This window comes from Panthera pardus, unplaced genomic scaffold, assembly GCF_024362965.1.
Source record: "Panthera pardus isolate Hobbes unplaced genomic scaffold, ASM2436296v1 HiC_scaffold_13, whole genome shotgun sequence".
Taxonomy (NCBI): domain Eukaryota; kingdom Metazoa; phylum Chordata; class Mammalia; order Carnivora; family Felidae; genus Panthera; species Panthera pardus.
Window position 1 is genome coordinate 21,931,991 of NW_026526688.1, and position 27,664 is coordinate 21,959,654.

At 39.7% G+C, this 27,664-nt stretch overlaps 1 long non-coding RNA gene across 1 annotated transcript; it reads left to right on the plus strand.

Annotated features, from left to right (window-relative positions):
* The first annotated feature begins 4,330 nt into the window (after positions 1-4,330).
* LOC128772476 (uncharacterized) lies at positions 4,331-21,100 on the plus strand. Its single transcript, XR_002085038.2, has 2 exons — positions 4,331-4,644; positions 20,952-21,100. It is a non-coding gene; the product is annotated as an uncharacterized LOC128772476 (long non-coding RNA).
* Positions 21,101-27,664: the final 6,564 nt, after the last annotated feature.

A 27,664-nucleotide genomic window follows, 5' to 3' on the forward strand; every position in this document is an offset into this window, starting at 1 on the left:
GTCTGTGGGTTTGAGCCCCGCGTCGGGCTCTGTCCTGACAGCTCAGAGCCTGGAGCCTGCTTCGGATTCTGTGTCTCCCTCTCTCTCTGCTCCTCCCCTGCTCATGCCCTGTCTCTGTCTCTCTCTCTCTCTCTCTCTCTCAAAAATAAATTAAAAAAAGAAAGTTTAAAGAAAAGGAGTTTCCTAATTCCACCTCGGTAGTTTTTCCTGGAGTATAGAAATACCTAAACTAAATAGGATAGAGCTTATGGAAGTATGAAGACTTGGTATTTATTAAATTAAAGATTAAAATTGTTCCTTAGTTTAATTTATTGCTTTTGAATCAGAGAAGGGAACAGGCCCTCAGGCAAGCTTTAGGGCTTGTAAATAGTACTTGTAGTAGACGTTCCCTTATCCATTTAAAACTTTGGCACCTGTATCACAGGGTTTTTTTTTTTTTTTTTTTATATCAGTCTCTGCCATCATCCTGGCTGGCTTTAGTATACTCATGGAAGGAACGGCTAAGAGCGTGGCCTCTCACTGTGGGGCATTTCTCATCATCAGTTACCATCTCTTCTTCTGTACCTGAGCCACAAGCTCCCATGAACATACCACTGACCCCAGGAGCATAAACAGCCTCACCTACAAGCTCATCACCTCAAATATGTATACTACTGTAGCATCGTAATCTCTTTTCTCCCCAGGGAACTGAGCACTCTGATCGCTCTTTGACTTCATCTGCATCTTCGGCCCATGGATTGTCTATTTTCTTCCAATTCACCAGCCCTTGCCTTTCCTCTCTGTCTGCCATATTACATACATTAAATTCTCCTCCACATCTAACATTTGGTTTCACCTATCTGGAAGAACCCAATTGAAGGTGAACCTGGTACCCATGTTTTCTGCATTTACCTCTGAACAGTAGAGCGCTCGGAGAATGTCACACAATCGGAATTTTGGTTTTGCAGTCCATTTTTGACAATGACTTCAAATGCACTCTCAACACTGCCTGCCATTTTCTCAGGTCAACATGCTCTTAACCTGAGAAGGGGGGAGGATTCATCTTAAGTAGAAAGAATAATAGTTTCTTTGTTATAACAGGAGGCAATGTGCTAGGATGGGTGAGTCTATAGGTATGTTTGTAAGATAATGAAGATAAAATCAATATGGCTATTTATTTTTTTAGAAGGACAACCATCCCATAAATAAAGGATAAACATTATAAACCCTAGATTAGTTTAAAATATTTTTAAAAATTTTTCTTTATTTATTTTGAGAGAGAGAGAGAGGGAGAGGGAAAGTGGGGGACAGGCAGAGAAAGAGGGAGAGAGAGAATCCCAAGCAGGATCCATGCTGTCAACACAGAGTCCAACATGGGACTTGAACTCACAAACCATGAGATCATGGCCTGAGCCGAAATCAAGAGTTGGACACTTAACTGACTGGGCTGCCCAGGTGCCCCTACCATAGATGATTTCATATATCAGATTAGTCTTTCCTGCAAAGAAAGATTGTGACATTGTTTTCTATCTTTTATAAATTGTTCTCCTTAATGGGTGAGTTGACAAATTTTTGCTCAAGTTTCTAGCATAAATATTTGTTGAAGAACATAGCTTCCAGTCTTCAAGCAGGATTTTGACAAATGAGGAACAGCAACCGCAGATAGAGTCTTCTGGAAAGTTGAAGTTTTGAGCTTTGGGCATTTTCCTTCCAATTCATCTTCCAACTGATAGGCTTAAAACATTTTGATCATATCACTTCCCTTCTATAAACATACCATGGGCCCACTGCCTGCTATATATCATGTTTCAAAACAACGAAACATGGTTCTTGAAGCCATCCATACTTGATTGCATTCAATGTATTCAACATTACAGTTTTCCATATGTAACCATATTCTGAATGCTTTGTTCCAGTCCATTACCCTTCTCCTAATTCTCTGCCACTGTGTCTCTCTCTATGAATCTATACTGGCCACTTGACCTGGGGGATGAGCAGACAACCAACTGGTAGTAATAGGTAGAGGGGGAGTTTTCCCATTCAAAACCAGTTAATCCACAATGATGAGGTAGAATAAGCCCATGACCTTAAACATAACATCTGGGAAGATGAATGTGGATGAGCTAAAGAAGAGACCATGGTTATACTAAGAAGGAGCTTCCAGAGCTGAATTCCACGGAGGTCATCAAGATTGGATGCATTAATAATTTAAACTATTAATCACCACATATTTTGCTCTGTGATCATTCCGTTTGGGCTGGAGGGAATGATTCTCAGGTCAGGCTGACTGAAAAAGAAACCAAATTCTCAACCTCTAAATTGAAAACGTCACGATCTGTTTCTCAGTTATAATGGAGAAACAGTGAGCTGCTAGTACATCCATAGCTCCTTACCCATTCTTCCGTCCCTTCACTGCTGCCCACAGACTTAGAAAACAAAACAAAATGAAACAACCAAAGCAAAAACAAACAAACACAAACAAACAGACAAAAAACAACTTTCAAGCTAAAGTGGAAAATAGGTTGGCAATGAGACAAGAAGGGTTAGAAGTGAACCTGGGGGTCATCACCCTTTATTCCACTCCCCTGGGAGGGCTCTTAGTAAGGAGTGACATGATGAAATTTTGGTTTGCAGATCGCATTCTTGTCTCCCACTAGCAGTCTGACAGAATTGATGGGAAGAGGTGTTAGCTGCAGAGTGTCCCCTGCCAACACCAGCTCTCCCAAGGACACCAGAAAGGTGTGGCAGAACCACTGAATTTATCTATTGCCTTCAAGAAGAACGTGAAAGGACTGATATCCGGGCTGATGAACCCCAAGAGGTCCAGAATTGAGGGAGAGAAGACTGTGAAAGACCTGATTTTACTTGATGACTAGACACTGTGGTTAAAGTGTAGACATCTCTAAAGAGGCATGTCAGGGATGGGGACTGAGACGGTAGAGATTGGCTTATGACAAGGCAAATTATATTTAGAGTGGGGTGTCAGCATGGGATTGGGACTGAGCAACCATGAGAAGGATAAGAACGCTTCGCACGGCACTACAGCAGTTGTACAAATCCCTAGAAGACTAGAATGAACTCTAGCAAAGTGAGGGTAAGAAGAATATCAGTTATATCTTTGAAACCAACAAGTATTACCCTTCACTGACTGAAAAATCCTGAATGTGGACTGAATGTACCTGAAATTAACCACATTTAGTTTCTGACTTTCCAGTGGAACGTGAGGATAAGGATACTTTTCAGTCACAAGATAGTTGAGACATTTTGCATTTTGGTACCTATCAGTTTTATAGGCTGTCATGTGTATGAAATGCATTCCAGGCTTCTGAACCAGAAGCCTCAACTTTCTTGCGACGTTAGGGAAAAATGGTGTGGGCTTAGCTGTAAAAATCCATAGCATCACAAATTTTGTTGAAATGCCTCTTCTTCAACTGGCTCTGGTTTTCTGACGCAGATCATACGTGCCATCGCTTTCACCCAAAAGGCAACACTGAGCCCTGTTTTGAAGCTCCCTCTCCTTTATTTTTCTAAATCTGACTCTTAGTATGTCTTTCCTTTGTCTTGTCCTTATGCCATAAGTCTTCCTTTGTCTTTTTCTCAACATGTCCTTAATGAGTTCGCTTTCTCTACACCTACTTCATTTTTAGTCTTCATGTATCTTCTCTAAACATATTAATAAATAGCAATATGGAGTAGGAGCAGGGAAATACAAAAATGATACAGCAGGTTTAGATCCAGCCTCTCAAGGAAGGTCAATGAATGGATATGAGCACCTTTAATAAAATGTAAGAAGTGATCTGTTAGCATTATTGTCCACATGTATAGACACATAGATCACATATACAAATTCTGTATAGTTAAGTCATAGAAGGCTTTCACAGAAGGTTGTAGATGAAGGAGTAGCATTTCCTGGTGAATGAGAATGGAAAGGACATTTCAAACACTAATGAAAGTTGTAAAAGTTATTTTAAAAAGTATAAAAATTAGGCTATTACTAAATTTTAATGGTGTGGAAGGAATATGAGTTATGATTTTGAAATATAAACCAACAAGACAACAAAATCACAAATAAAATAACCAACTATGGAAAAATATTTAGGGGCACAGTTTGAGTATTAGAGGTAGGATGACTGAATACTTGTCGACTAGAGTTACTTAGAAAGAAGTGTTGGCTCACCTATGGCAGCAGCAACAGGAATGGCAGAGATACTTATAATTTCATTTCAGCAATTGACAAAAATTAAATTCAGCATATTTTAAAATAAATCCAGGATATACAGCATCTTTTCTTAATTGTGTCCTATGTGGAAGCCCTATTCCCCCCACAATGGTAGGCACCTAGAAACAGGGACTACATGTTATTTCTCTTATAGTGTTACATTGGTCAGCAGAGTATCTCTTGAGCAGACGCTTATTTATAATTTTTACTTGTCCGGCAACCAGAAATGTGTGAACTCATTTTGAACAATGGCTTCCAACCCCTGCTGAGATGAAAATGACAAAATCACAGTGATTGGACTGACCACTCATATATAAAGATTGCAGGTGTCACTTCTGTCATCACTATGAACATCAAAACTGCTCACCAGCGATTTAATGGACTTCTCCGAGACACTATCCTGAACGTGCATATATCAAAGAATTCTGAGCATTTTATATTCCAAGGTAAATATACCTTGCTTTTATTTTTAAAATTAGATTTTAAAAATGTAAGGTTTTATTTTTTTAATTTTTTAAGTTTATTTATTTATTTTGAGAGAGAAAGAGAGAGAGAGAGAGATAGCAGGGAAGGAGCAGAGGGAGAGGGAGAGCGAGAACTCCAAGCAGGCTTCGCACAGTCAGAGCACAGAGCCTGACGTGGGGCCTGATCTCACAAACTGTGAGATTACGACCTGAGCCGAAATCAACAGTCACTTAGTCAACCGAGTCACCCAGGTGCCCCCAAAATTCAAGCTTTTAAAAACTGTGCTTCATGGTTGATAACATTATTTGAACTTAATCATAATGTATAATAGTAACATTATTATTCTATTCTTTTCTATTACAGAGATGAAAGATATATTCTTAGTTTGTAAAACTGGTGTACCTATTTTTCGTCTCTGTTAGTCTGACATATACAAAACTTATTTACATCTTCGTCATCCTGTTTTAAATGAAATCCCAAAGCTTAACACCTATTAAACTCCTGCTTTGCTTCTCTTTTTCAAAGTTATCAATTTTTCTTTCTATTGCTATACTTTTATTTTTTTCCTACTTTGCTAACAGCCATTTCCCATTGGTTAAATTGGTGTCACTAACTCAGAGTAGCAGTAAAACACACACACATCGACAACCATAACAATCATAACTGGATTACATTATTAAGATCAAGATGTGGGTCTCCTTATCTGGAAAAAAAATTAAGAATTGTGTCTTAGTTAGAACTTGAAATAATAAGAAACTGATCTTATAAAATCTTTCTCAACTTCTTTTGGTTCCTTGGCAGGTGGGATAAGATTAAAAAGAAATAGCCAAAAGAAAAAAAAAAAGGAAAGAAATAAGAGAAAAGCAAAGAAACAGCCAATTTGTTGCATTACCACTGCAATACCATTGTTTACTCTGATGACTTTTTTTCCTTCTTAGACTGTATCTATTATTTTACCTACTGCAAGGAAGGGAAGCCACAGAAGAAATGTAGAAAGAAACAGAATTTGAGCTTCTAAGGGCAAGGTCCTGACAATAATGATAAGACTAAAAGAATACTGTAATAGTCTGGATGTCAAACCCTGAGCTAAGCAGGATGAGGCAAAGAAGTCATAGAGGGAAAAGAGCTGAACCCTTGGTGGGTGGGGGGAGTGATATAACCCAGCTAGGCTGGGGAGTTCTAGGGTAAAGGAGACCTGGGTCTTGTTTCCCAAGCAGAAACCATGAAGTTGATAAGGTCCCAGTTATTTCCTACCCTGTTGCAGTGCAGTGACAATACAGTAGAAATGATACACAGACTCGTTTGGATAGGTGGGGCTGACTAGGCAGCAAATTTCCTGTAGTCCTAGAGTAACATGGTGACTTTTCCCATGCTTTTGCAAAAGATGTGGGCATTAGATGGTAGAGAAAGTTGAGGAATTGAAAGGGGCTTATTATTTAAGATTATGGTAACAGAGGACTATGGCTTGAGGTAGAAGGGCTGAAGGACTGATACCACATGGGGAATGGGGGGGGCGTCTCCATGGAGGTCAGTATAGAAGAGTGAAAACTATCAGCAAGATACCAGCTGACTGATGGCCAAACATCTCCCCTAAGTTGGTGTTGAGTCCTTAACTAGTGACCATAAAGATATATCCCATACTAAGGGGAAGGATTAGGTAGGAGAAATCCTGAACTAACTCTGTTCCCCTAGAGACAACTGACTTTAGCCAGAACTGGTTAAGTCTTGGTTTTCTACTGTGTGGAAAAAATGAGAACTTGAAAGAAAAATTGTTAGAGTAAAAAACAAACAACCCCCCCCCCCAAATAACCCTACTTTTGTATAGATGAACATGTGGCTTCAAAAGGTGAATGCAATATATATTGCCAAAAACAGGTAAAGATCAATGTAAAAATCACTGACCTTTGGGAATAGATCTAGGAGCATAATATTCATTGAACTCAGTCAAGCCTAGGGTTTGATTCATGAAAACCACAGAGTTATTCAGAAGAGATCAAGGCATATCTACTGTGAAAGGCTGGTTAAGTGATAAAAATTCTTATAAAGCTTGAATAGCCCATTAGACCTTGAACAGATAGAGGAGACTTCTGTTGAATTTCAGTCTTCCTCCCACTGGTTGTAGGGCAGGAGTTGGACATGAGATGGATATGACAGCACCAAAAGAAACCTCAGCTAGGGCTACCTGGCTGGCTCAGTCAGGAAAGCATACAACTCTTGGGCTTGGGCTCATGAGTTTGAGTCCTACACTGAGTGTAGAGATTACTTAGAAGAAAGAAAGAAAGAAAGAAAGAAAGAAAGAAAGAAAGAAAGAAAGAAAGAAAGAAAGAAAGAAAGAAAGAAAGAAAGAAAAGGAAGGGAGAAAAGGAAGGAACGAACGAACGAAGGAAGGAAGGAAGCAAGAAATTTTAACTGCAAGTAAAAGGAAATCAGGGGGTTTGGGGTCAACTTCAGGTGCAGGACTCAAGTACCAGTCCCAGTTCCACCAGTAGCTCATAGATGCAGGAAAGTCTCTGTTTCCTCACCTATAAAAGTAAAAGAGTGTTTGGGAATTATAGGTAGGAGGCAATGTATATAGCAGCAGACATAGAAGTATAAGCTTTACTTTTCAATAATTAAAAATCATGAAAGGGACTGCTTTATTTTCATTCTCCCTTTGGGGCTCTAAATAAACAAAAATAGAAAAATTCAGACATTTGGCACGCCTATATCCATGACCTCTGGTCCAAGGAACACCTAAAATTTAGAATAATTAGAAAAAACCCCCAAATTGGAAACAACCCTTACTTTATTTCAATGCCTACTCAATGTGATTTCTCCAAGATGATCAAACAGTTGGAGCATAGCAGTGATTTTTGGTTTTCTGGTTTTAGGCAATCTGGAAGAAAGGAGGGTAGCACACAGTGTTCATTAAATGTGTAATTCCTTCCTTATGCTGAAAAACTTTCCTCTCTTATCTGGATCCTCACTACTGTCTGCAGCTTTCTAACTTCCTCACTTAAGTGACACACTAATGGGCTTAGCTCTACATGGAATTTCTTTGACAATGTAGATGGTAAACTATACAGAGAGTAAACTCAGGGCCTATTGACTTTGATAACAAAGTTCGAAAAAGGAGACCCTTCTTGGTACTTTGCAGGCAACTATCTGTGTAAACACACACATTCAGGTGAATAGCACACCCATCAGACGCCAGATGGACTAAATACCCTCTTAATGGTGGAAAAGAGGAACAGATGAACTCAGAGGTGAACACAATCTTGGAAATTAAAGAATGAGAGCAACCGGGGTGATGTTATATAAAACAGTACTGCGGGGAGAATGTCACTTCTGTAGGTATAATGTTTTCTATTAACGTGTTTTGATTACCAGTGCAACCAGCGGGGGTTGAAGAACATACTGGAATTCATCCTCCTATTGTCATTTACAACATCGTTCATTGTTGTGATATATTATTAAAAAAAGAGATTACGTAGTGCCAAATATTGCAAGAGAATCTACTCTCTAAGAATACTGAATATGCTTTTCCCTCCCCTCCCAATTTCTCCTCTCCACCCCCCAGTTTAGGTGATCATACATATTTATAATAAGCAAATGCCACTGCTTAAAACTTCTGCAAATAACTCAACTGAGATTTAAACTGAATTATTTTAAAGGTCAATAGATAAAAATGGTTCACAGAACGATAAATCCTTGAGATAGGAAATTTGGGGCCATTTTCTTCTAAGAAATAGGAATAGTTTAAAATCAAGTGGAAACATAAGGTATCTGTCTTTCTCTGTGTGACTTATTTCACTTAGCATAACACTTTCCAGTTCCATCCACGTTGCTACAAAAGGCCATATTTCATTCTTTCTCATTGCCACGTAGTATTCCATTGTGTATACAAACCATGATTTCTTTATCCATTCATCAATTGATGGACATTTAGGCTCTTTCCATAATTTGGCTATTGTTGAAAGTGCTGCTATAAACATTGGGGTATACGTGCCCAATGCATCAGCACTCCTGTATCCCTTGGGTAAATTCCTAGCAGTGCTATTGCTGGGTCATAGGGTAGATCTATTTTTTTTTTTTCAACGTTTTTTTTTTAATTTTTTTTATTTTTTTTTATTTTTGGGACAGAGAGAGACAGAGCATGAACGGGGGAGGGGCAGAGAGAGAGGGAGACACAGAATCGGAAACAGGCTCCAGGCTCCAGGCTCCGAGCCATCAGCCCAGAGCCCGACTCGGGGCTCGAACTCACGGACCGCGAGATCGTGACCTGGCTGAAGTCGGACGCTTAACCGACTGCGCCACCCAGGCGCCCCATCTCTATTTTTAATTTTGGGGGGAACCTCCACACTGTTTTCCAGAGTGGCTGCAGCAGTTTGCATTCCCGACAACAGTGCAAGAGGGTTCCCGTTTCTCCACATCCTCTCCAGCATCTGTAGTCTCCTGATTTTTTCATTTTAGCCACTCTGACTGACGCGAGGTGGTATCTCAGTGTGGTTTTGATTTGTATTTCCCTGATGAGGAGTGACTGTTTTGTGGATCCTGAGAAACTTAACGGAAGACCATGGGGGAGGGGAAGGAAAAAAAAAAAAGAGAGGGAGAGGGCCAAACCATAAGAGACTCTTAAAAACTGAGAATAAACTGAGGGTTGATGGGGGGTGGAAGGGAGGGGAAAGTGGGTGATGTGCATTGAGGAGGGTACCTGTTGGGATGAGCACTGGGTGTTGTATGGAAACCAATTTGACAATAAATTTCATATTTAAAAAAAAAAGAAAAAAAAAATCAAGTGGAAGTAAGGAAAATCACAGGCTCTTGGCAAAGGTCAAAGGATGAGGTTCTCAAACCCTATTCTCATGCATCAAGAAACAGTGCACTGGAACTTTACATTGGTGCTGAGAAAGTCTCAGCTGGTTTGGAGAAGATTCACCGATGCAGACCTTTTAACTCTTCCCACACGAGGTCCCTCTGCTCACTCACAAGGGATTTGCTTTGCAGGATTTGTTTAGAGAGAATCTTCCCTTTGGAATTCTTGCCAAGTGCTTAGAAGCTCTTTACTTGAATGGCATGGTCTATCCCGGGAGAGGCTGTGTACCCAGGTTGCTCTCGTTCACCTCCACTCTGATCCGGATACCGTCTCATTTGCTTTTCACGGTGCTTCCCAGGGAACGTTCACACCAGTTCCCCTACAGTGGCTCACGGTGATCTTGTTAGTTGCTCAGTAAAGCTGCTAGCGGTTTTGTGGCTTTTCTCGATGTGTCCTTATTGAACCGCCTGGCTCACCTTTTTCTGAGGGTAGAAGCATGATGAAATGCCATGCTTGTGTCATTGTTGTTTCATGGTTCCATCTCCTACATGCCGGTGTCAGTAAAAAAAAAAAAGAATAGGCTCTTTCCATCTGGCATTGGAATGGAGATCAGCAACATCAATTTTTAGGCCTCATTTCCCTCCCCAAGTGTGAAAATTTCATATTGCAGCTCCGATGTAGGGTACGTTAGACATATTTTATGCGCTGACTGACAAGACCGTGGCCCACATTTTTGCTGTTGCTGCGGCAACCGGCACCACGCAGTGGTCACCTGAGGCCACCTTGTTTTAGCCGCTCTGCTTCTCTTTTGCTTTCTGCTTTCTGTTTGCTGCCTCATTCCAGCCCCGCAAACTTTCACCAATGGGGATGGAAGGTATAGGCAGCAAATTCTCTTTTGTCTCACATCTTTGGGCAGATAATCGGAGGCACGGTATACACAGTTCCTCAGAGAGTTCCCAGTTCCGGGAACTCCAGATAAAACACGGGATTCCAGTTAAATTTGCATGTCAAAGAAACAACAGATACTGTTTTTAAGAGTAGACCTATATCCCAAATATTGCACGAGACACACCGCTACTAAAGAGAAAAAAAATGTTGTTTATCTGACATTCAATTTCATCTGAGTGCTTTTAATTTTACAAGCAACCTTATTTCCAGTGGAATGGAGACCTCCTGGGCTGTAGTAGTACTCAGTACAGCACCACACCCTTGGGTTGGATTGGATTTACTTTTTCCCTGACTTCCTTCTTCCCCAATCCCGCCCCCCCCCCCCCCCCCCCCAATCCTCAAAGAAATTACCCATTACCCACAGGCAAGCTTTTGTCTCAGGCTCTGTTGTTTCCAGAAGGCAAGCTAAAATATAAGGCTAAATATGAAAACCGTAGATTATAGCTCATTGGGTTGTAAATATGTAGACAACAGTCCATTGAGAATTACTGGGTTTATAATTGGTATTTTCCGAGTAATCCACACGTCACTTAGAGTTCTTATCTTTTGAAATCTAGATAAGCCTGATTAGAACTGTCAGTGCTCTGTAAAAGCACAAAGCTGCCCACAGACACCTGTACTTTCTGAGATGCTTATATCCTGTTGTAAACTCCTGATTCTGTAAATTAGTTTGGTCTGTGGCTCACCTCGCCAACCTGGACATCCTGATTTTGGTCTCCCCAGTGCCCCTCTCTACCCTCCCTCCCCAGGTCTTCTGGAAATGAATCCCCAGCCCTTAGCACAATGCCAGGCAAATGGTGAATGCTTGGCAGGTATTTGTTGACTCAACAAATGAATACAGTGCTTTTTTTATGCATCCCATTTTAAACCATAAACATGTGTGGTGTTTCTTCTTTCCAAAACACACTTAATTCTGGTTTTTTTTTTTTTTTTTTAAGTTTGCATTTTTGCTAACTGCCCTGCCCTCCTCAAATACATAATTAAGAATCACTGTAGGGTGAGAAGTTGGTAAAAAACAGAAGAAATCCACCACGGATCAACTGAATGTTTCTGACAGCGTGTGACATTCACTCAGTTCATTATCGCATTCAAAGACACTCATTAGAATAAGTTCTGTGGGTTGAGGTTAAGTGAGGTTTAGTAGAAAGCTAGTTATCGAAGAAAACAGCAATGATTAGGTGTAAGTGCTGATAACTGGAAAAGCAAGAATCAAGAGGTACATTTTACGGTGGTTGATTATTCAGGAAACTATTTATGAGATTCTGTCATTTGAGAACCATTTGTAAGGCACAACTACGTGGTCCATAGGAGTATTTCTTTAAGGAGAGAATTCTCTAAAAGTATATTATGTCATCCCTTCTAGTTTTTCTCTGCGCCTGATATTTTTAAACTTGATTTCATTTAACTTATTCTTTTTTCTTGGCCTTAATTCTTTTGTGCCTGACTCTACATTGACAGGCACATAATTTTTTCCAGCTTTATTGAGGCATAATTAACAAATAGAAATTCTATATATTTAAGGCATATGAACATGATAGTTTGATATATGTGTACATTTTGAGATGATGACCGTAATTACGTTAATCAGCACATCCATCAACTCACGTGGTTACCATTTGGGGGGTTGTGGTGAGCAGTTCTCAGCAAATTCCGAGAATACATACAGTATTCTTATTAAGTATAGGCCCTGTGGTGTCCATTAGACCCCAGAATTTACCATGAGGCTTGCATAAAACATCTTAATACTTCTTAACGGTAAACCTATGTAAGTGATTTGGTTAGGCACACTGGAGGCAAAAGTATTGGAAACCACAGAAATCTGATACAAGGGCAAATTATCTCTAAAATCATACCAATAGAAACTTATTTATTGAATCAAGGTAAACAACAAAGTCAATAATAATATCGTGGAACAGTATTAAATGTTGCCATATATGTCAGGCATCCCGCTAAATGATTTTTACCTGCCTCCTGTCTCAACATTCTTGTGCAGAAGGTCCGGCCATTGCTTAAGTTTCATACATAAGGGAAGTATTTGATCTATGACTGTACGAGCAGTAAACAGAAGTCAGATCTAGGCATTGTTGAGTTCAACGTCCTAATGCCACATCATTTTGGGAAATTGAGACATGACGGAATTAAATGGGAAGGGAGGGGAATGGGAATGGTCAGGGTTAGATCTCCTGGTAGTAGAACAAGGAATTGTGATTAGTTAGAAGTCAATATAAAATTTATTTCAGTTGCTCTTTTTTTCTCCTGCCTACATATTGGTGAAGTTCTTGTTTATAAATTTGGAGAATGTGGTCGTAAATCTTGCTTTGTCATCAATCATGTTCTGTCACTGCCACACACACATAAAGGAAAACTTGAATCATCTAACACAATTGATGTCCTGACTCCAGTTTGAAGCTTAATTTCCTATTTCTCTTCACCCCTTGGGAATATCTGTGGTTCGTTTGGTGACTAAGCTGATGAACCACAGTTGCTGCTTTGATAACGATTCAATCTCAGTTTAGTAACATCAAAAAAAAAAAAAAAAAAAGAAAAAATCCCCCTCCAAAACAAACCCCGCAGAACAAAGGCGAGTTAGGAGAAACGTTATACGTTAGAAAAAGTCTTTGCATGTTATTGCTGAGATAAAGATAAAATAGCTCTTTGGCATTGTTCTAATATAGGAGTCGTTTTCTTTAGGGTCTTTGAACTCCAACTTCTTAAATATCTTTAATGTTTGTAGGCAGGAGATAATGCTCGTAGGTAAGAGACACATGGCAGCGTTCTATGTCTGACTTCCAGTATTGGTTTCTTTAAGCCCAGGAGAAAAACGTGCAGCCCTGTTCTAGAAGGACTCTGATACCGGTTCATGCCCTGTGGGGGTGACCAACTGGGTAGCCAACATATAACTAAATATTTTTCATTCTGCCACCATCTCTTGGGGGTGATGATTGTCTCATGCAAAGGACACCTCCTAGGCACTTATTTCATTAGCATTAAACTTTCGTTTGCGTGAATTCAGTTTTTCGTAGTTTTGAAGAGACACGTCACCGTGGACGGTGCGTCCATTTATTCTGAAACGTACCGTCTCAGCTTCCAATTACAAGTGTGTTTTGAGCGGAGAAGCTGGCACAGTTCCTGTCGTTCCGTCTGGCCCTGGACGCAGGGATGCGTGGCTTGTTCTTTGTTCAGAGCACTTTCCAAGAGATTGGGCCGAACAGTTGCAACCAAGAATCACTTATACCACCAGGAGCTGAGAAACTTTGCGGCTGTCATGAATGAAGTTTGGAGTGACACAAATCTTGTTTGGAGAGCTCACTGTGTGGTGCTGGAGAATTAATCTTTGTAAACCTTCTTCTCTTTCCTTAATCAGATAAACTGTCTGGCCTGAAACACAGGTCTTTTCTTTTCACAGACAGCTCTGTTTTCGCCCCCAAAGAGATTTTGTCCAACGTAAGGACACAGTGCAGTCTAAGTGGAAAGCGTCTCAGATTTATATAATTTTATTCCTTTGCTAACAGTTGTGTGAAGCAGGGAGAATTGCTATAAAACGGGTTGTTTTTAAAATTCATTTTAGGAAAATTTGAGGTGAGAAAATAATTTGCATCTTCCTACTTTGGTTAAGAATAACTAGCCTTATTTATTTACTGATTGATTTATTGATTTATTTTTAAACTTTTAAAAAATGTTTATTTTTGCGAGAGGGAGAACATGAGTGTGAGTGGGGGTGGGGCAGAGAGAGAGGGGGACAGAGGATCCGAAGTAGGATCTGGGGTGACAGCAGAGAGCTTGATGCAGGCCTCGAACTCACAAACTATGAAATCATGACCTGAGCCGAAGTCAGATGCTAAACCGACTGAGCCATTCAGGCGCCCCTAATTTATTTTTTAAAAAGGTATTTGTTTCACTAGTTTTTCAACAGGGAATACAAGCATAACCTAAAATGAAACAATATATCCCTTCACCGTATCTCTGATATATGAGTAAAGTTTAATTGTAACGGTACAGCATAGCTCTTATAACATGATAGTATATTTGTATTTAATGTTTTTTACTTGGCATTTAAAAATTTTTGGACATTTTCATTTCTATGTAGCTGTATATTTTCATTTAAAAACATATTTTAAATATTTTTATTTAAAAAGTTATTTTTGATGTTTATTCATTTTTGAGAGACAGAGACAGAGTATGAATGGGGGAGGGACAGAGAGAGAGGGAGACAAAGAATCCAAAGCAGGCTCCAGGCTCCAAGCTGTCAGCCCAGAGCCGGACAGGGGGCTTGAACCCATGAACTGTGAAATCTGACCTGAGCTGAAGTCAGATCCTTAACCGACTGAGACACTCAGGTGCCCCTTAGAGAGATATTTTAATGTAATGACATAATTTTTACTTTTTTTCAGCAAATTTTTTGCCAAGTGTTCAACAATTAAATCACTTTTTTTTTCTCCCCCCTTCTCTGTCTCCCTCCTTTTCTTTCCTCTTTAGTGTTCTCTCTTTTTTTAATTTTTTTTATTTTTGGAGAGAGAAAGCATGAGTGGGGGAGGGGCAGAGAGAGAGGGAGAGAGAGAATCCCAAGCAGGCTCCACACTGTCAGCGCAGTGCCCGACGTAGGGGTCGATCTCACAGAGAGATTGTGACCTGAACTGAAATCAAGAGCCCCATCACCCACCCGACGAGCCACCCAGGTGCCTCCTCTTTAGTGCTTTTAAACCACGATGGATACTAACCATATGTAAATATTTTTGTTATCACATCATAGGACACAGTTTTATGACTTTCCTCATATCTTTCCTAATTGCTTTCTTAAAAGATTAGTCAATTTATTACACTTAGTTTTAAATAATCTTTTGTATGCAAAATAGTTGTTTGTAATAATATTTATAAAAATGGAGATATATAAAGAAAGAACATTAGGTATCCACTGATGTGGTAGATGGCTTCTGACATGAACTTCAATGATTCCTAGCTCTTGGTGGTCCTAGTTTTGTAAACTCCCTCCCCCTGAGTAACTTGCTTCTAACTAATAGAATGTAGTAGCATTGAAAGAATGTAACTTTTGTGTTCAAGTAACAAAAGATTGGGACCTCTGTCTTGCTTAGCAGACACTCTCTGTTGCTGGTTTTAACGAAGTGAGCGGCCACATTGGAGAGGCCCACATAGCAAGGAACTGAGGGTGGCCTCTGACAGCAGCCAGCAAGGAACCCTCAGTCCAACACCCCTCAGAGAAATGAGTCCTGACAACAACAAACATGTAAGTGAGCTTGAATCTTCCCCAGCCAAGGCTCCAGAGGGGACCTCAAGGCTTGGTTGATAATGAAGTTATTATCACCTTGTGACAGGTTGAAGCAGAGATCCCAGCTAAGCTGTGCCTGGATTCCTGATTCATAGAAATGGAAAGATAATGCATGTGTGTTTTTTCAGCTGCTATGTGTTGGGGTGATTTGTGACTCAGTGATAGATAACTGATGGAATTGATAACATTTCACTGTTTTCTTATCTTTTTTTTCAAGAAGGAAATATATATGCATATTAAAATTAGGATAATGTAAACTGAGTTTTGCTCCCTAGTTTTTCCCATACATTTCCATGATACTAAATAAACCAACAGAACCACATTTTTAATGGTGCTATATACAATATGAGTGTATAAATGCAACGTAATTAGACTTTTGGTTAGACTTTTAGTTTTGGTTTACTTTGGTTAGACATGGTTAGACTTTTAGTTTATTATTGATTTTATGATGCTAAATAATTCTTTGAAAAAAATTCTTCTACATAAATATATTGCTTCTCTATTATTTTTATTTAGCATGTGAATCTAAAAGTGAATAACTTGGATAAAAAACATTTTAAATGCTCATGAGCAATATTACTAAATTCCATTATTCCGGGAAGATTGACTCAGTTTTTTATCCCCACCAGAAACGTGTGACAGAGTCACCCCCTCGTTACATATCAGTTACATATCATATGTACATACATACAATCCAACACTGGGATTATAGTCATTTTTCTTACTTATATTACTTATTTGATAAATTTTACTTATTTTAATTTGCATTTGGATTTCCAAAAAATTTGGTCAAATTTTCACAGTTTAGCCATTTAGGTATTTTGTTTTTACTAAAATTCTGGCTCATATTTTGGTGATTTTTATATTGTGGTATTTATCTCTTTGTTTACTGATTTTAAGAGTTGTTCCATATTAATGATGTCAGTGTATTAGGTAGTATGCAAATAGCTTTTTCTCATTAATGCATTGTACTTTTAAAATCATTGTGTTTTAAAATAACATTTATTTTGGGGGGCCCTGGTGGCTCATTCGGTTGAGCATCCAACTTCGGCTCAGGTCACGATCTCATGGTTCATGGGTTCGAGCCCTGCTTCAGGCTCTCTGCTGACAGCTCAGAGCCCGGAGCCTGCTTTGGATTCTGTGTCTCCCTCCCTCTCTGCCCCTAACCCACTTGCATTCTGTCTCTGTCTCTCTCAAAAATAAATAAACATTAAAAAAAATAAAATAACATTTATTTTGACCTTGATTCTAGAGCAAAAGGGTCCAAATAAATTCACTTTTCTAGCGGCATTTGTCTCTCTCTCACCCACACTCATTCCACCTAATAAAAATACTGCCAACCAGTCTGTATCAAACCTGTGTCATATTTATTTATTTGAGCACTGTAATATGTATTTTTCCATTTGGTTTTTCACAACAATCCTGTCTAGGTGGGTATAGAAGGTCTTATTATCTTAATTTTCATATTGTTTAAATTTTTTTTTAATGTTTACTTATTTTTGACAGAGAGAGACAGAGCATGAGTAGGGGAGGGGCAGAGAGAGAGGGAGACCCAGAATCCGAAGCAGGCTCCAGGCTCCGAGCCGTCAGCACAGAGCCTGACCCGGGGCTCGAACTCACTGACCGTGAGATCATGACCTGAGCCGAAGTCGGACCCTCAACCGACCGAGCCACCCAGGCACACTTATAATGGTTTAAACGTAGCTCAGAAAAGTGTCTTAACTGACCCAAAGTTGCAGAGTTTAGTAACTGGTAGAGTTGGACACAAACTGCTTTCTGACTTACATCCAGTACTCTTCCCTCCATGATTGTTCTTCATGCCCAAGGTTATTCTAGGCTGTATCCTGTATTCTAGGCTATATCCATGGCTGAAGGCAGAAGGGTAGGGAATTAATGTTTACAATGTGCTTGATATTTTTATGTACATTAACTCATTAAATACTTATCATAATACCATAAGTAATAATTTTCATATTTTTTATAAAGGAAGAATAGAAGTCTCTAAGATTTGCTTGCCCAACATTAGAAAAGTAGTGGAGGATATTATCCAGCCCTTAGGCGGATATTTAAGGCCTGTGGTCTGCCTTCCATAATTTGGAAATAATTACTGTATGGACCAACTGGAATTTATTATGGAGCTTTATTCTTTTAGTATTTCTCTTTTCCCACAGTCTTTGTAAGTTCCTTCTTAGAACTCTTGTGTATGAATGAGGTTTCATTGGGACTGATTTTTTACCTGGTTAACATCTAGTCTTTGGCTAAGGCTTATGTCAGGCGTTGCCACCTCCAGGAAGCCTGTTGAGCCTGAATTTCTTTTGTCCTTACTCAGACGCTGTGCGTATCTCCGTCATGGTACTCATCTCATTGTAATCTATGTGTCTATTTGGGCATCTGCCTCACCATTTAAAAATGGGAATTTCTAAAGTTCTTGGAGGACTGCTTAGGATTCGTTTAGAATTCTCCTTGCCTAGCACAGTGCCTGGCTCATAGCGGGTGCTGAAATGTGAAATGAATGAGGAAAAGGATGGAATGGCTGGGATGCTCAGGACGGCAGGGGTGCAGCTGGCTCATTGATACTTCCGTAAAGACAGGAATCGTAGGTGCTTACAATATACACAGTTTCAACATCTGCTTGTGCGGGAGTTCCATCAGAAAAGGCCAGAAAAACATTTTGTTTTAGCCTCGCTTCCCTTCCACGGCAGGTGTCTATTTGAAGCTTTTAAAATAAAGTCAAGGGGCACCTGGTGGTTCAGTTGGTTAAGCATCTGGCTCTTGATTTTAGCTCAGTTCATGATCTCATGGTTCATGAATTCGAGCCCAGCAAGGGTCTCTGCACTGCCAGAGTGGAGCCTGTTTGGGATTCTCTTTCCCTCTGTGCCCGTCCCCTGCTCGCATGGTATGTGTGCTTGCTCTCCCCTCCCTCCCCCGCAAAAAGTCTAGAAGATTAAGATAAAACAGCAACTTAAATGTGACATACTAGCTTAAGTGACACTTCTGGGAATTACAGAGTTCTAAACACATTGGTGGAGGGGTGCCTGCGTGGCTCAGTGGGTTAAACATCCCACTCTTGACTTTGGCTCGGGTCATGATTTCACGGTTTCTGAGTTCAAACCCCACATCGGGCTCTGTGCTGACCACAGAGAGTCTGTCTCCCTCTCTCTCTGCCTTTCCCTAACTTGCTCTCTCTCAAAATACATGAAAATAAACTTAAAAAAAAAAAGATGGAAAATCTGCCCTACAAATGATACACATCTCAATTTTACTGTTTTTCTTTTTTTTTTTTTTTAATTTTTTTAACGTTTATTTATTTTTTTGAGACAGAGAGAGACAGAGCATGAACGGGGGAGGAGCAGAGAGAGAGGGAGACACAGAATCCGAAACAGGCTCCAGGCTCTGAGCTGTCAGCACAGAGCCCAACGCGGGGCTCGAACCCACGGACCATGAGATCATGACCTGAGCCGAAGTCGGACGCTCAACCGACCAAGCCACCCAGGCGCCCCAATTTTACTGTTTTTCTTAAAGTTGAAGTAGTCACATACACTGTGCATGAGCATGAATATGTAGATACGTACGTATGATATTTACCATACAGCTTAATTATGGGGTATAGTTGTTCAGATACTGAATATAAAAGGCAATTCTATCATTTTTGTCCAGTTTTTGAAAGTAGAAATTGGAGCATTAGTACGGATGAGATGAAATGGGAATAGAACAGAATAATCTTCTCTTTAGTGGGCTTGCTGATGAAAGTGGCTTATCTTGGCACTTCAAAATACCTGAAAAGACGTAAACAATTAAATTAATAACTAAAGCTGAATAGTGACACATTGCAAAAGTTAGCTATGAAGTTAGTACCTGGCTACCTGTGTGAAATGTAAAGGAGCTGAACTATGTATTTGCATTTGCCCCACTTGAAATCGAATAATTTGGAAAGAGGGAAACATTTCTTGACAAGTCAGCTGGGCCCCTGCCAGTTTTGATCAAAGAGAAGCTTCTGGCAGAATGCTGTAAATCCCAACGATACTTGGGATTTTTTTAAAGCAGTTGTCTCTGCTAAAGAATTTTGCAAATACACGGAACACGCTGATACTGTTAGTTAATGAGCAAGGTTTAAAAAAGAAAGAAAAAATTTCAAAATGATGACACTGCTGAATATGAATATTGATGGTCCCACGTTAAAGGTCAAAGAATGTATGTAATGAATATTCATGGACACCTTTTTTTCCAAGAGGCAAAATATCACTCTCGGAAGAGTCAGATTTTAAATAATTCTAATTATGATGCTCTGTTGAATTCCCAGCAGAGTCCTGTACCCTAAAAAATATGAAACATCTGTTTGACAAGTGATTTCCATGCAGTTACTATGCTTTGACAAATAGCCGCATGCATGCTATAGCACCCTCTAGCTAGATTCCAAGGTAATTGATTACAACTCAGTTCTGCTTCCAGTCCATAATTATTCCAACTTGCCTTTTCCTCTTTGAATTATACTGTATCACTTAGATGTTTTTGTTTCCCCTTCTCTTTAAAACATAGCCCCCAGGGTTTTTTTTTTAATCCCAATTTAAACAGTCTGACGTGATAAATGGAGTCCCATTCCCAGGAGGGGGTACTCACTGGTGATAAATTCCTGACACCTTACAAAAGCATTTGTTTCTGTCATAAACATGAAGCTCTGATTAGGCTTGCATCTCGGGAAGGTTGTTTCATGAAGTTACTGAAATTCCAAGGTTAGCTGCCTCTACTCACCCTTGAATGATTGTTTTGATAGTCAAGACGAGGTGAAGTAAGACTCTGGCTTCAGGTAGTCTACCTTTCTCCAACAGGTCAACCTTGGCAGGCCTTGAATGCCAGGGTGAGGAGGTAGGGAGAGAATGGGGGGGGGGGTGGGACGTGTGGGGTACTGGTGACAAAGGCAGGACTGGAGAAGCAGAGGGTGGCTTTAAAGAGGAGAGTCGTAAACAAAACCAAGAAACTTGAAAAGGAGAGAGTAGAAAGGGGAGATAGGAGACATGAAATAGAGAAATCAAACCGAGGGACAGACAGGGGTCAGCCTGGGGTAAAGAAAGTGTAAGAATAAAGGAAGTCCAACAAAGAATAAAAAAAATAAAAGAAGAATAAAAGAAGAAAGTCGAGAATAGGGATTTGTTTTCACCGTCACAGTTAACATTCTTCTGATACTACCTATCTGGAAACTGGGGTCTGCAAACTGGAACCAAACTAATCCTCTAACATTCACTTTCTTGATCTTGCGTTGATAGGTAGAAATTTACATGAGTTGACAATACATTTAGAAATGAGAAGCTACTGTTTCCTCCCATCTTCAGAGCCAGTTTACATCGACAAAAGAAAAAATTAAAGAAAATTGAGATTTCCTTTAATAAATACATATTACCAACTTTTTCTCATAGTCAGAGATGCTGAGATGTTCATGGGTGCCCAAAAGATGTTGAGGAACATTCAGAGCCTCCTCCATGAGAATAGATTGCTATTACCCTATAAAATCATATTTCAAATGACTTTTCTTACAGTTGCCAACGACTCAACTCATGATGATAGATGCATATGCAAGGAGTTTTGACAATTCCTCAATGTAAAAGAATATGAGCAGAGCAGGATCTTTACAGGTATACTTAAAAAGGAAATGTTATATTAGAAACGGTAAGCAAAGTTCTTAGTGTTTTTAGATTTGCATGATCATGTTTTTAAAAATTGAAGTATAATTAGCCTACAGTGTTCTGTTAGTTTCGGGTGTGCAATACAATGAGTCAACAATTCCATACATTTCTCAGTGCTCAGCAAGATAAATGTACTCTTCATCCTTTTACCTGTTTCACTGATTGGCTCCCACCTCCCCTCTAGCAAATACCAGTTTGTTCTCTGTATTTAAGACTCTGTCTTTTGTTTGTACTAATAATGGTTTTGTGAAGATTTCTTTACCAATTTTCGTTTGATGACTGTGTCACATGATTCTGCAGGACTTTCGCTTTAATTCTTAGCAGCCTCTTTTTTGCAGATTGACAGCACTTTAATCACCCTCTGCAGAATGTAGAGAAGACAGTTTGTCAGTGATACTTTGCTGTTTCTCAGTACTGCTTTGTGCCTTTACAGTTCCCAATTTCCCATTTGGCTTACCGACTCTTCAGCTTCTGTTCAGGAAAGACTCTATCACGAATGCCATTTGTACTTCCAGGTGGCTTGTTACTAATCTCTGCTTGGTTATGAATTGATCATTAAGACACGAGCACATATTGGGTTAAGACTTAACCTCCTCGTAAACATTTTTCGGAAAGAGATTACTTATCTATCTATCTATCTATAATCTGTCTATCATCTATCTATCTACCTATCTATCTGTCTATGCAACTAATCATCTATCTATGTTAAACAATAGTATGTTTGTTTTTTTTTTTCCATTCTACAAGAGACCCAGCAGTGGGTCAGGCTCTAGAGTAGGTAATACAGTGGCTCAAAGATGTCATCAAGGGCTCAAGTTCTTTCTTTTTCTTTGATGTCTTCAAAGTCATTTTCACCCTTCAGCTGATTTTTGTCATGGTCAGCAGCCATCCAAGAAACTTCTTCTAATGCCTTGATAAAGATCAGGTCTCATGTTTATTCCTAATCATGGAAAGAGGGGATTACAATGATAAGCTTACAGTGTTTCTCAATCTTGGCTGAAATTGAAATTGAAACTGAAATTGAAATTTGGAAAAACTACCGATACCTAGATCCCACCCCCCAGAGATCCTGAGATGCAGCCTGGACCATTGAACGTTTATTTTTTTTTCTTTTCTTTTTTAAATTTACATCCAAGTTAGTTAGCATATAGTGCAACAGTGATTTCAGGGGTAGATTCCTTAATGCCCCTTAACCATTTAGCCCATCCCCCTTTCATGACCCCTCCAGTAACCCTCTGTTTGTTCTCTATATTTAAGAGTCTCTTATGTTTTGTCCCCTTCCCTGTTTTTATATTATTTTTGTTTCCGTTCCCTTATATTAAGTTGTTCTGTGTCTTAAAGTCCTCATATGAGTGAAGTCATATGATATTTGTCTTTCTCTGACTAATTTCACTTAGCATAATACCCTCCAGTTCCATCCACATAGTTGCAAATGGCAAGATTTCATTCTTTTTGATTGCCGACTAACACTCCTATATATAGGAGTGTGTGTGTGTGTGTGTATATATGTATATACGTATATATACATATATATACACACACACACACACTCCTATATATAGGTGTGTGTGTGTATATATATGTATATATACGTATATACATATATATACACACACCACATCTTCTTTATCCATTCATCCATTGATGGACATTTGGGCTCTTTCCATACTTTGGCTATTGTTGATATTGCCGCTCTAAACATTGGGGTGCATGTGCCCCTTCAAAACAGCACACCTGCATCCCTTGGATAAATACATAGTAGTGCAATTGCTGGGACGTAGGGTAGTTTTATCTTTAGTTTTTTAAGGACTTCTGGAGCGTTGAAAGTTTTAATGGAAAGATATTTTGAAAGGGATTCTTTAAAACAAAATTTTAAGTTTATTTATTTTAAGAGAGACTGAGAGAGAGAGAGACAGCAGGCGAGGGACAGAGAGAGAGGAGAGAGAATCCCAAGCAGGCTCCCCACTGTGAGCACCGAGCCAGATGTGGGCGCAAACTCAAGAACCGTGAGATCATGCCCTGAGCCAAAACTAAGCGTCAGACACTCACTCAATAGCCTGAGCCACCCAGGCGCCCCTGAAAGGGATTCTTAAAGGAAAGAAACCTTCAAGAATTAGGAATAAAAAATGTACAATAGGTGGTAGAATACATATTTTTAGATGAAACTCCCCTAGTCACCACAGGGGTCTACTGTTAAGACAGTCCCTACTCAAATCGTTTGCAGAGTCTCAAGAAATTTTAGCTTCACCGCCTTCAAGCCTTTACAGAGATTTGTCATTAAGGCTTGTGTCATGTGGCTGGAGAGTTGCACGAACTTGAAATTATGGCCCCTTCAGGGCCCTGGACTGGTATTCACTCCTAGGCACCATCTGACTGCATCTGTGAAGCCACACAATGTCCTGAGAGTTTTTGTGCGGGCTGGACCGGTGAGTGCAGGCTGAGATCCAGCTTCTCTCTGCTGCTGGGTTCTTCACTCTGGCACCAGGCTGCATCCACCTGCCTGCCAGGTGACTCGTGGGACGGTGAGGCCTTCCTGGAGGGTGACAAATACAAACCTTTGAATCGCTTCTACCCTCTACCTACAATGATGAATTTGTGATTATTTATAACAACTGAAAGACAAAATCAAGGTCAAATTTAAAGTACGTTACGATCTGTATAGTCCTGTTTTATTTAGATTCTCTTCTTAGGATACCAGTATATGTAATGTTTGATGTGCTGTCCAAAACGTGGAAAATTCTCTAATTTTTTTTTTATTCCAAAGACTCATAGTAATGTAATAGAGAATATTTCAGTGTTTTCACATTATAAAAATACTAGCTCAGGGAGCGGTTCGACGGGACTCTTTCCAAAATCCTCAGCTGTCTAGTTGCGTGTTTTCACGATTCATTTACTGAAGCCTTAGTAAGGAGCCCTTGCTTTTAAAAACTGTGAGGTTCTGACTTGCTTTAATTGGACTTCTAAGGACAGATAGTCTCCTCAGACAAGTAGATATATAAGACCAGATGGCAGTTTGTTATAACTAATCCAGAGCTTCCTAACAACCAATTATTTTTTAAACTTCAGGAAGGACAACCACTATAATTTTTTTTACCTCATTGGAACAAGTTGCACTATAAAGGGCGATGGCCAGATAGCTGGCCTGCTACAATATTGGTTCACTGAATATTTGATTTGTTTCCTGTTGAATATTGTTAAAGACTCAACTTTAACAATACATCTTGGGTCTCTGAAGGGATATAACTGTTGCCAGCTAATAATCATAGCAACAACAATAATGACAGTAAGTAGAGTTAAATGTGTACTTATTATGAGCAAGGTGTTCTGCTAAGCACCTTCATTAAAACAGTGATAACAATAAAGAGAAAGATAGTACTAGCATGATGACTGCTAAGTAAACGCAAATAGTAATTAAAATGCTATGTCCCAGCTACTTTTCCAAGTACTTGACGTGGATTATCTCAAGCCTTCTGACAGCCATATGAAGTAGGTTCCATTGTTTCCTCTATTTTTTAGATGAGGAAATGGAGGTGCATAGAGGTCAAGTACGACTCCTCTCAGGATCATCCAGTTGGGAGGTAGCATAGCTGAAATCGGAACCCGGGCCATTTGATTCTAAAGTCATGTATTTTACTACCAGATGTGATGCAATCATTTAAATAAAATAATGTTTCTTTAAAATCAGCTATGGTCTGTGGGCTCCTGGGCGTCTCAGTCGGTTGAATGTCTGACTTTGGCTTAGGTCATGATCTCACAGATTCATGAGTTTGAGCCCCGCATCAGGCTCTCTGTTGTCAGCATAGAGCCTGCTTCAGATCCTCTGTCCCCACCCCCTCCGCCCCTAACCTGCGCGCACATAGTCTTTCTCTTTTGCTCTCAAAAATAAATAAACATTAAAAACGTAATAAAGCCAGCTATGATCTCTTCCCCTCAACTGCATTTAAGAGTAGGCGTTCTTGTGGTGATTAGACTCTAGGTCAATATTATATAATATATATGTATAAGGTTAAAGAGCCAAACTGCCTGAATTAGATTCTCTTAAAAGTCTCTTCTAAACGGAATATATTATTTTCAATATTCTATGTCCTATGAACAGGTTCACATAAAGTAATTTGATAGATACTGCCTTTTGGCTTTCAGCAAATCCATTTACAGTTTTAATGAAATTTTGGAGTTTTGACAATAAACTTTTTAGAACAGACCAGAGAACCAGTCTTTCTTCAGAATAAATTAAAATCTGGGACGACACATTTTATTATAATGTGAGACTGTAATCATAAAATTTTAAAATTTGAGTATTTCATTCAGGGGGTTTTAGCCTTTATGGACTTAGCAATATGGAGTGTTTCTAGAGTGTGTGTTCCATGTTTTTCTCACAATTTGCTACCGCTGATGAAAATGTCTAAGACTGCAGTAGGTTTTATACCTACTAGTCCCCCACAGATGCGCAGGATGGGCCCAAAGGCAGCCTCTCTGGTTTTAGGAAAAGGCGACTCAGGTGGTTCTATTTGTTGGCAACGCTAGAAGCCAACTGTTCAACGTGAACTGCTGTGTTCATTGTGTTAGGCTCTATTGGTGATGGAAAGACGGGGCTTAGCTCCTACTCCCGAGTGGTTCAATCAATCTGGTGGCCCAGTGAAACCTTTGTAAGCCACTCCAACATCAGGCAGGTAGTTATATATGCTGTCAACGGTCAAGCAAACCCAAGTGCTATGAGAATATATGGCCGAGAGATCTCACTTCCAATTGAGAGGGATTCTGGGAGATGTTTTAAGAGATGGAACTGGATCTGGATTTCATGGATACGCGAGACCTTAAGATTGGTGTATGGGAAGGAAGATCGTTAGCAGGAGTACAAGCTTTAGGGCCATACAGGCCAGGCTGAGAATGGCTGGTCAAACTCTTTTCTCTGTTATTATTGGGTGTTTCACTTCACCTTTCCCTACCTCAGTTTTCTCACTTGCAAAAAGAGGATGATGACATTACTTCATAGAATTTTTGTGAGGATTATATGAGAACCTAAAACAAATGCCTAGCATATTACCTGGAATGTTATAGGTACTTGATACGCTGTGCATGAACACACAAAACACACATACACACACACACACACACACACACACTCAAGAAATAATGTTCCTGTGTGACATTTTCAGTATTTTATTGGAGAATTGCTAATTGATGATCAAAATTAAGTGAGTTTTGTTCAGTTATTAGCTACTTCTCCTTGCCAACGGTAGCTCATTATGTGGTTTGCTAATCTTCCTTTGCTATTCCTAAGAGAAATCTTAGATGTTCCTGGGAATTAAAGTATCCCAGGAAATGAGGCAGTTCTGAGGCGAATATGACAGAAAGTTTAACATTAGGCACGGTGCATTTTACAAATGCAAATGTGGGGGCCTATTTCCTATGTAATAAAAAGCAGGAAGCAGGGGCACCTGGGTGGCTCAGTTGGTTAAGCGTCCTACTCTTGATTTTGGCTTACGGTTGGTGAGTTTGAGGCCTGCCTCAGGATCTACACTGACAGTGTGGAGCCTGCTTCGACTCTCTCACTCCTTCTCTCTCTGCCCCTCCCCTGCTCGCCCCCTCTCTCCCAAATAAATACATAATTAAAAAAAAAAGCAGAAAGAAAAATCTATTTCTTTTAAGAATGACTGACTCTTTTATGTGGGAGACAAATGTTGTTCTTCCTAAGAGAACGTAACAACCATTGACCTACGAATGATGGCGGTTACCTAATAGCACTCAGAGTGGGAGACGAGTCTACTGGATGGCGGCCCAGGGTAGAATGCATGATGAAATGGAATGAGAATGCTTTCTTCTCGGAGTCCTCGTCCGCAGATGGAAGGAACCTTGCCTTTTACATTAAATGAGGACATCACAGATGATGTCTGCCGGGAGATGAAGAGGTTTTGTTCTCTGAGTGGATCTAGTCGGAAGATGGCCAGAGAGCACTACCTCATCTATTTGAATGACTAGAAATGTGGCACGGTGCCCAGAAATTAGGTCAGAGCCTTTTGGATGCGGAGGAGAGGTTTTTCAAGACTTTTTTTTCTGGTGTGGTAGCCTGACTTATGGAAAACAAATTGATCCCATAGGAATGTGCCCCGGAACCTAGGTTTTTTAGCTGAGGAAGCAATTCAGAGAAAAAAATTGCATGTTTATTTTATCTTAATGAACAATTTACTGTGACTAATATTGGATGACATGGAGATGACTCGTATTTCATTTAATTATCTCTGTTTAAAAACACTACTAATTTGTTAGTCTGCGTGAATCTTTAAAAAGTATGTAAC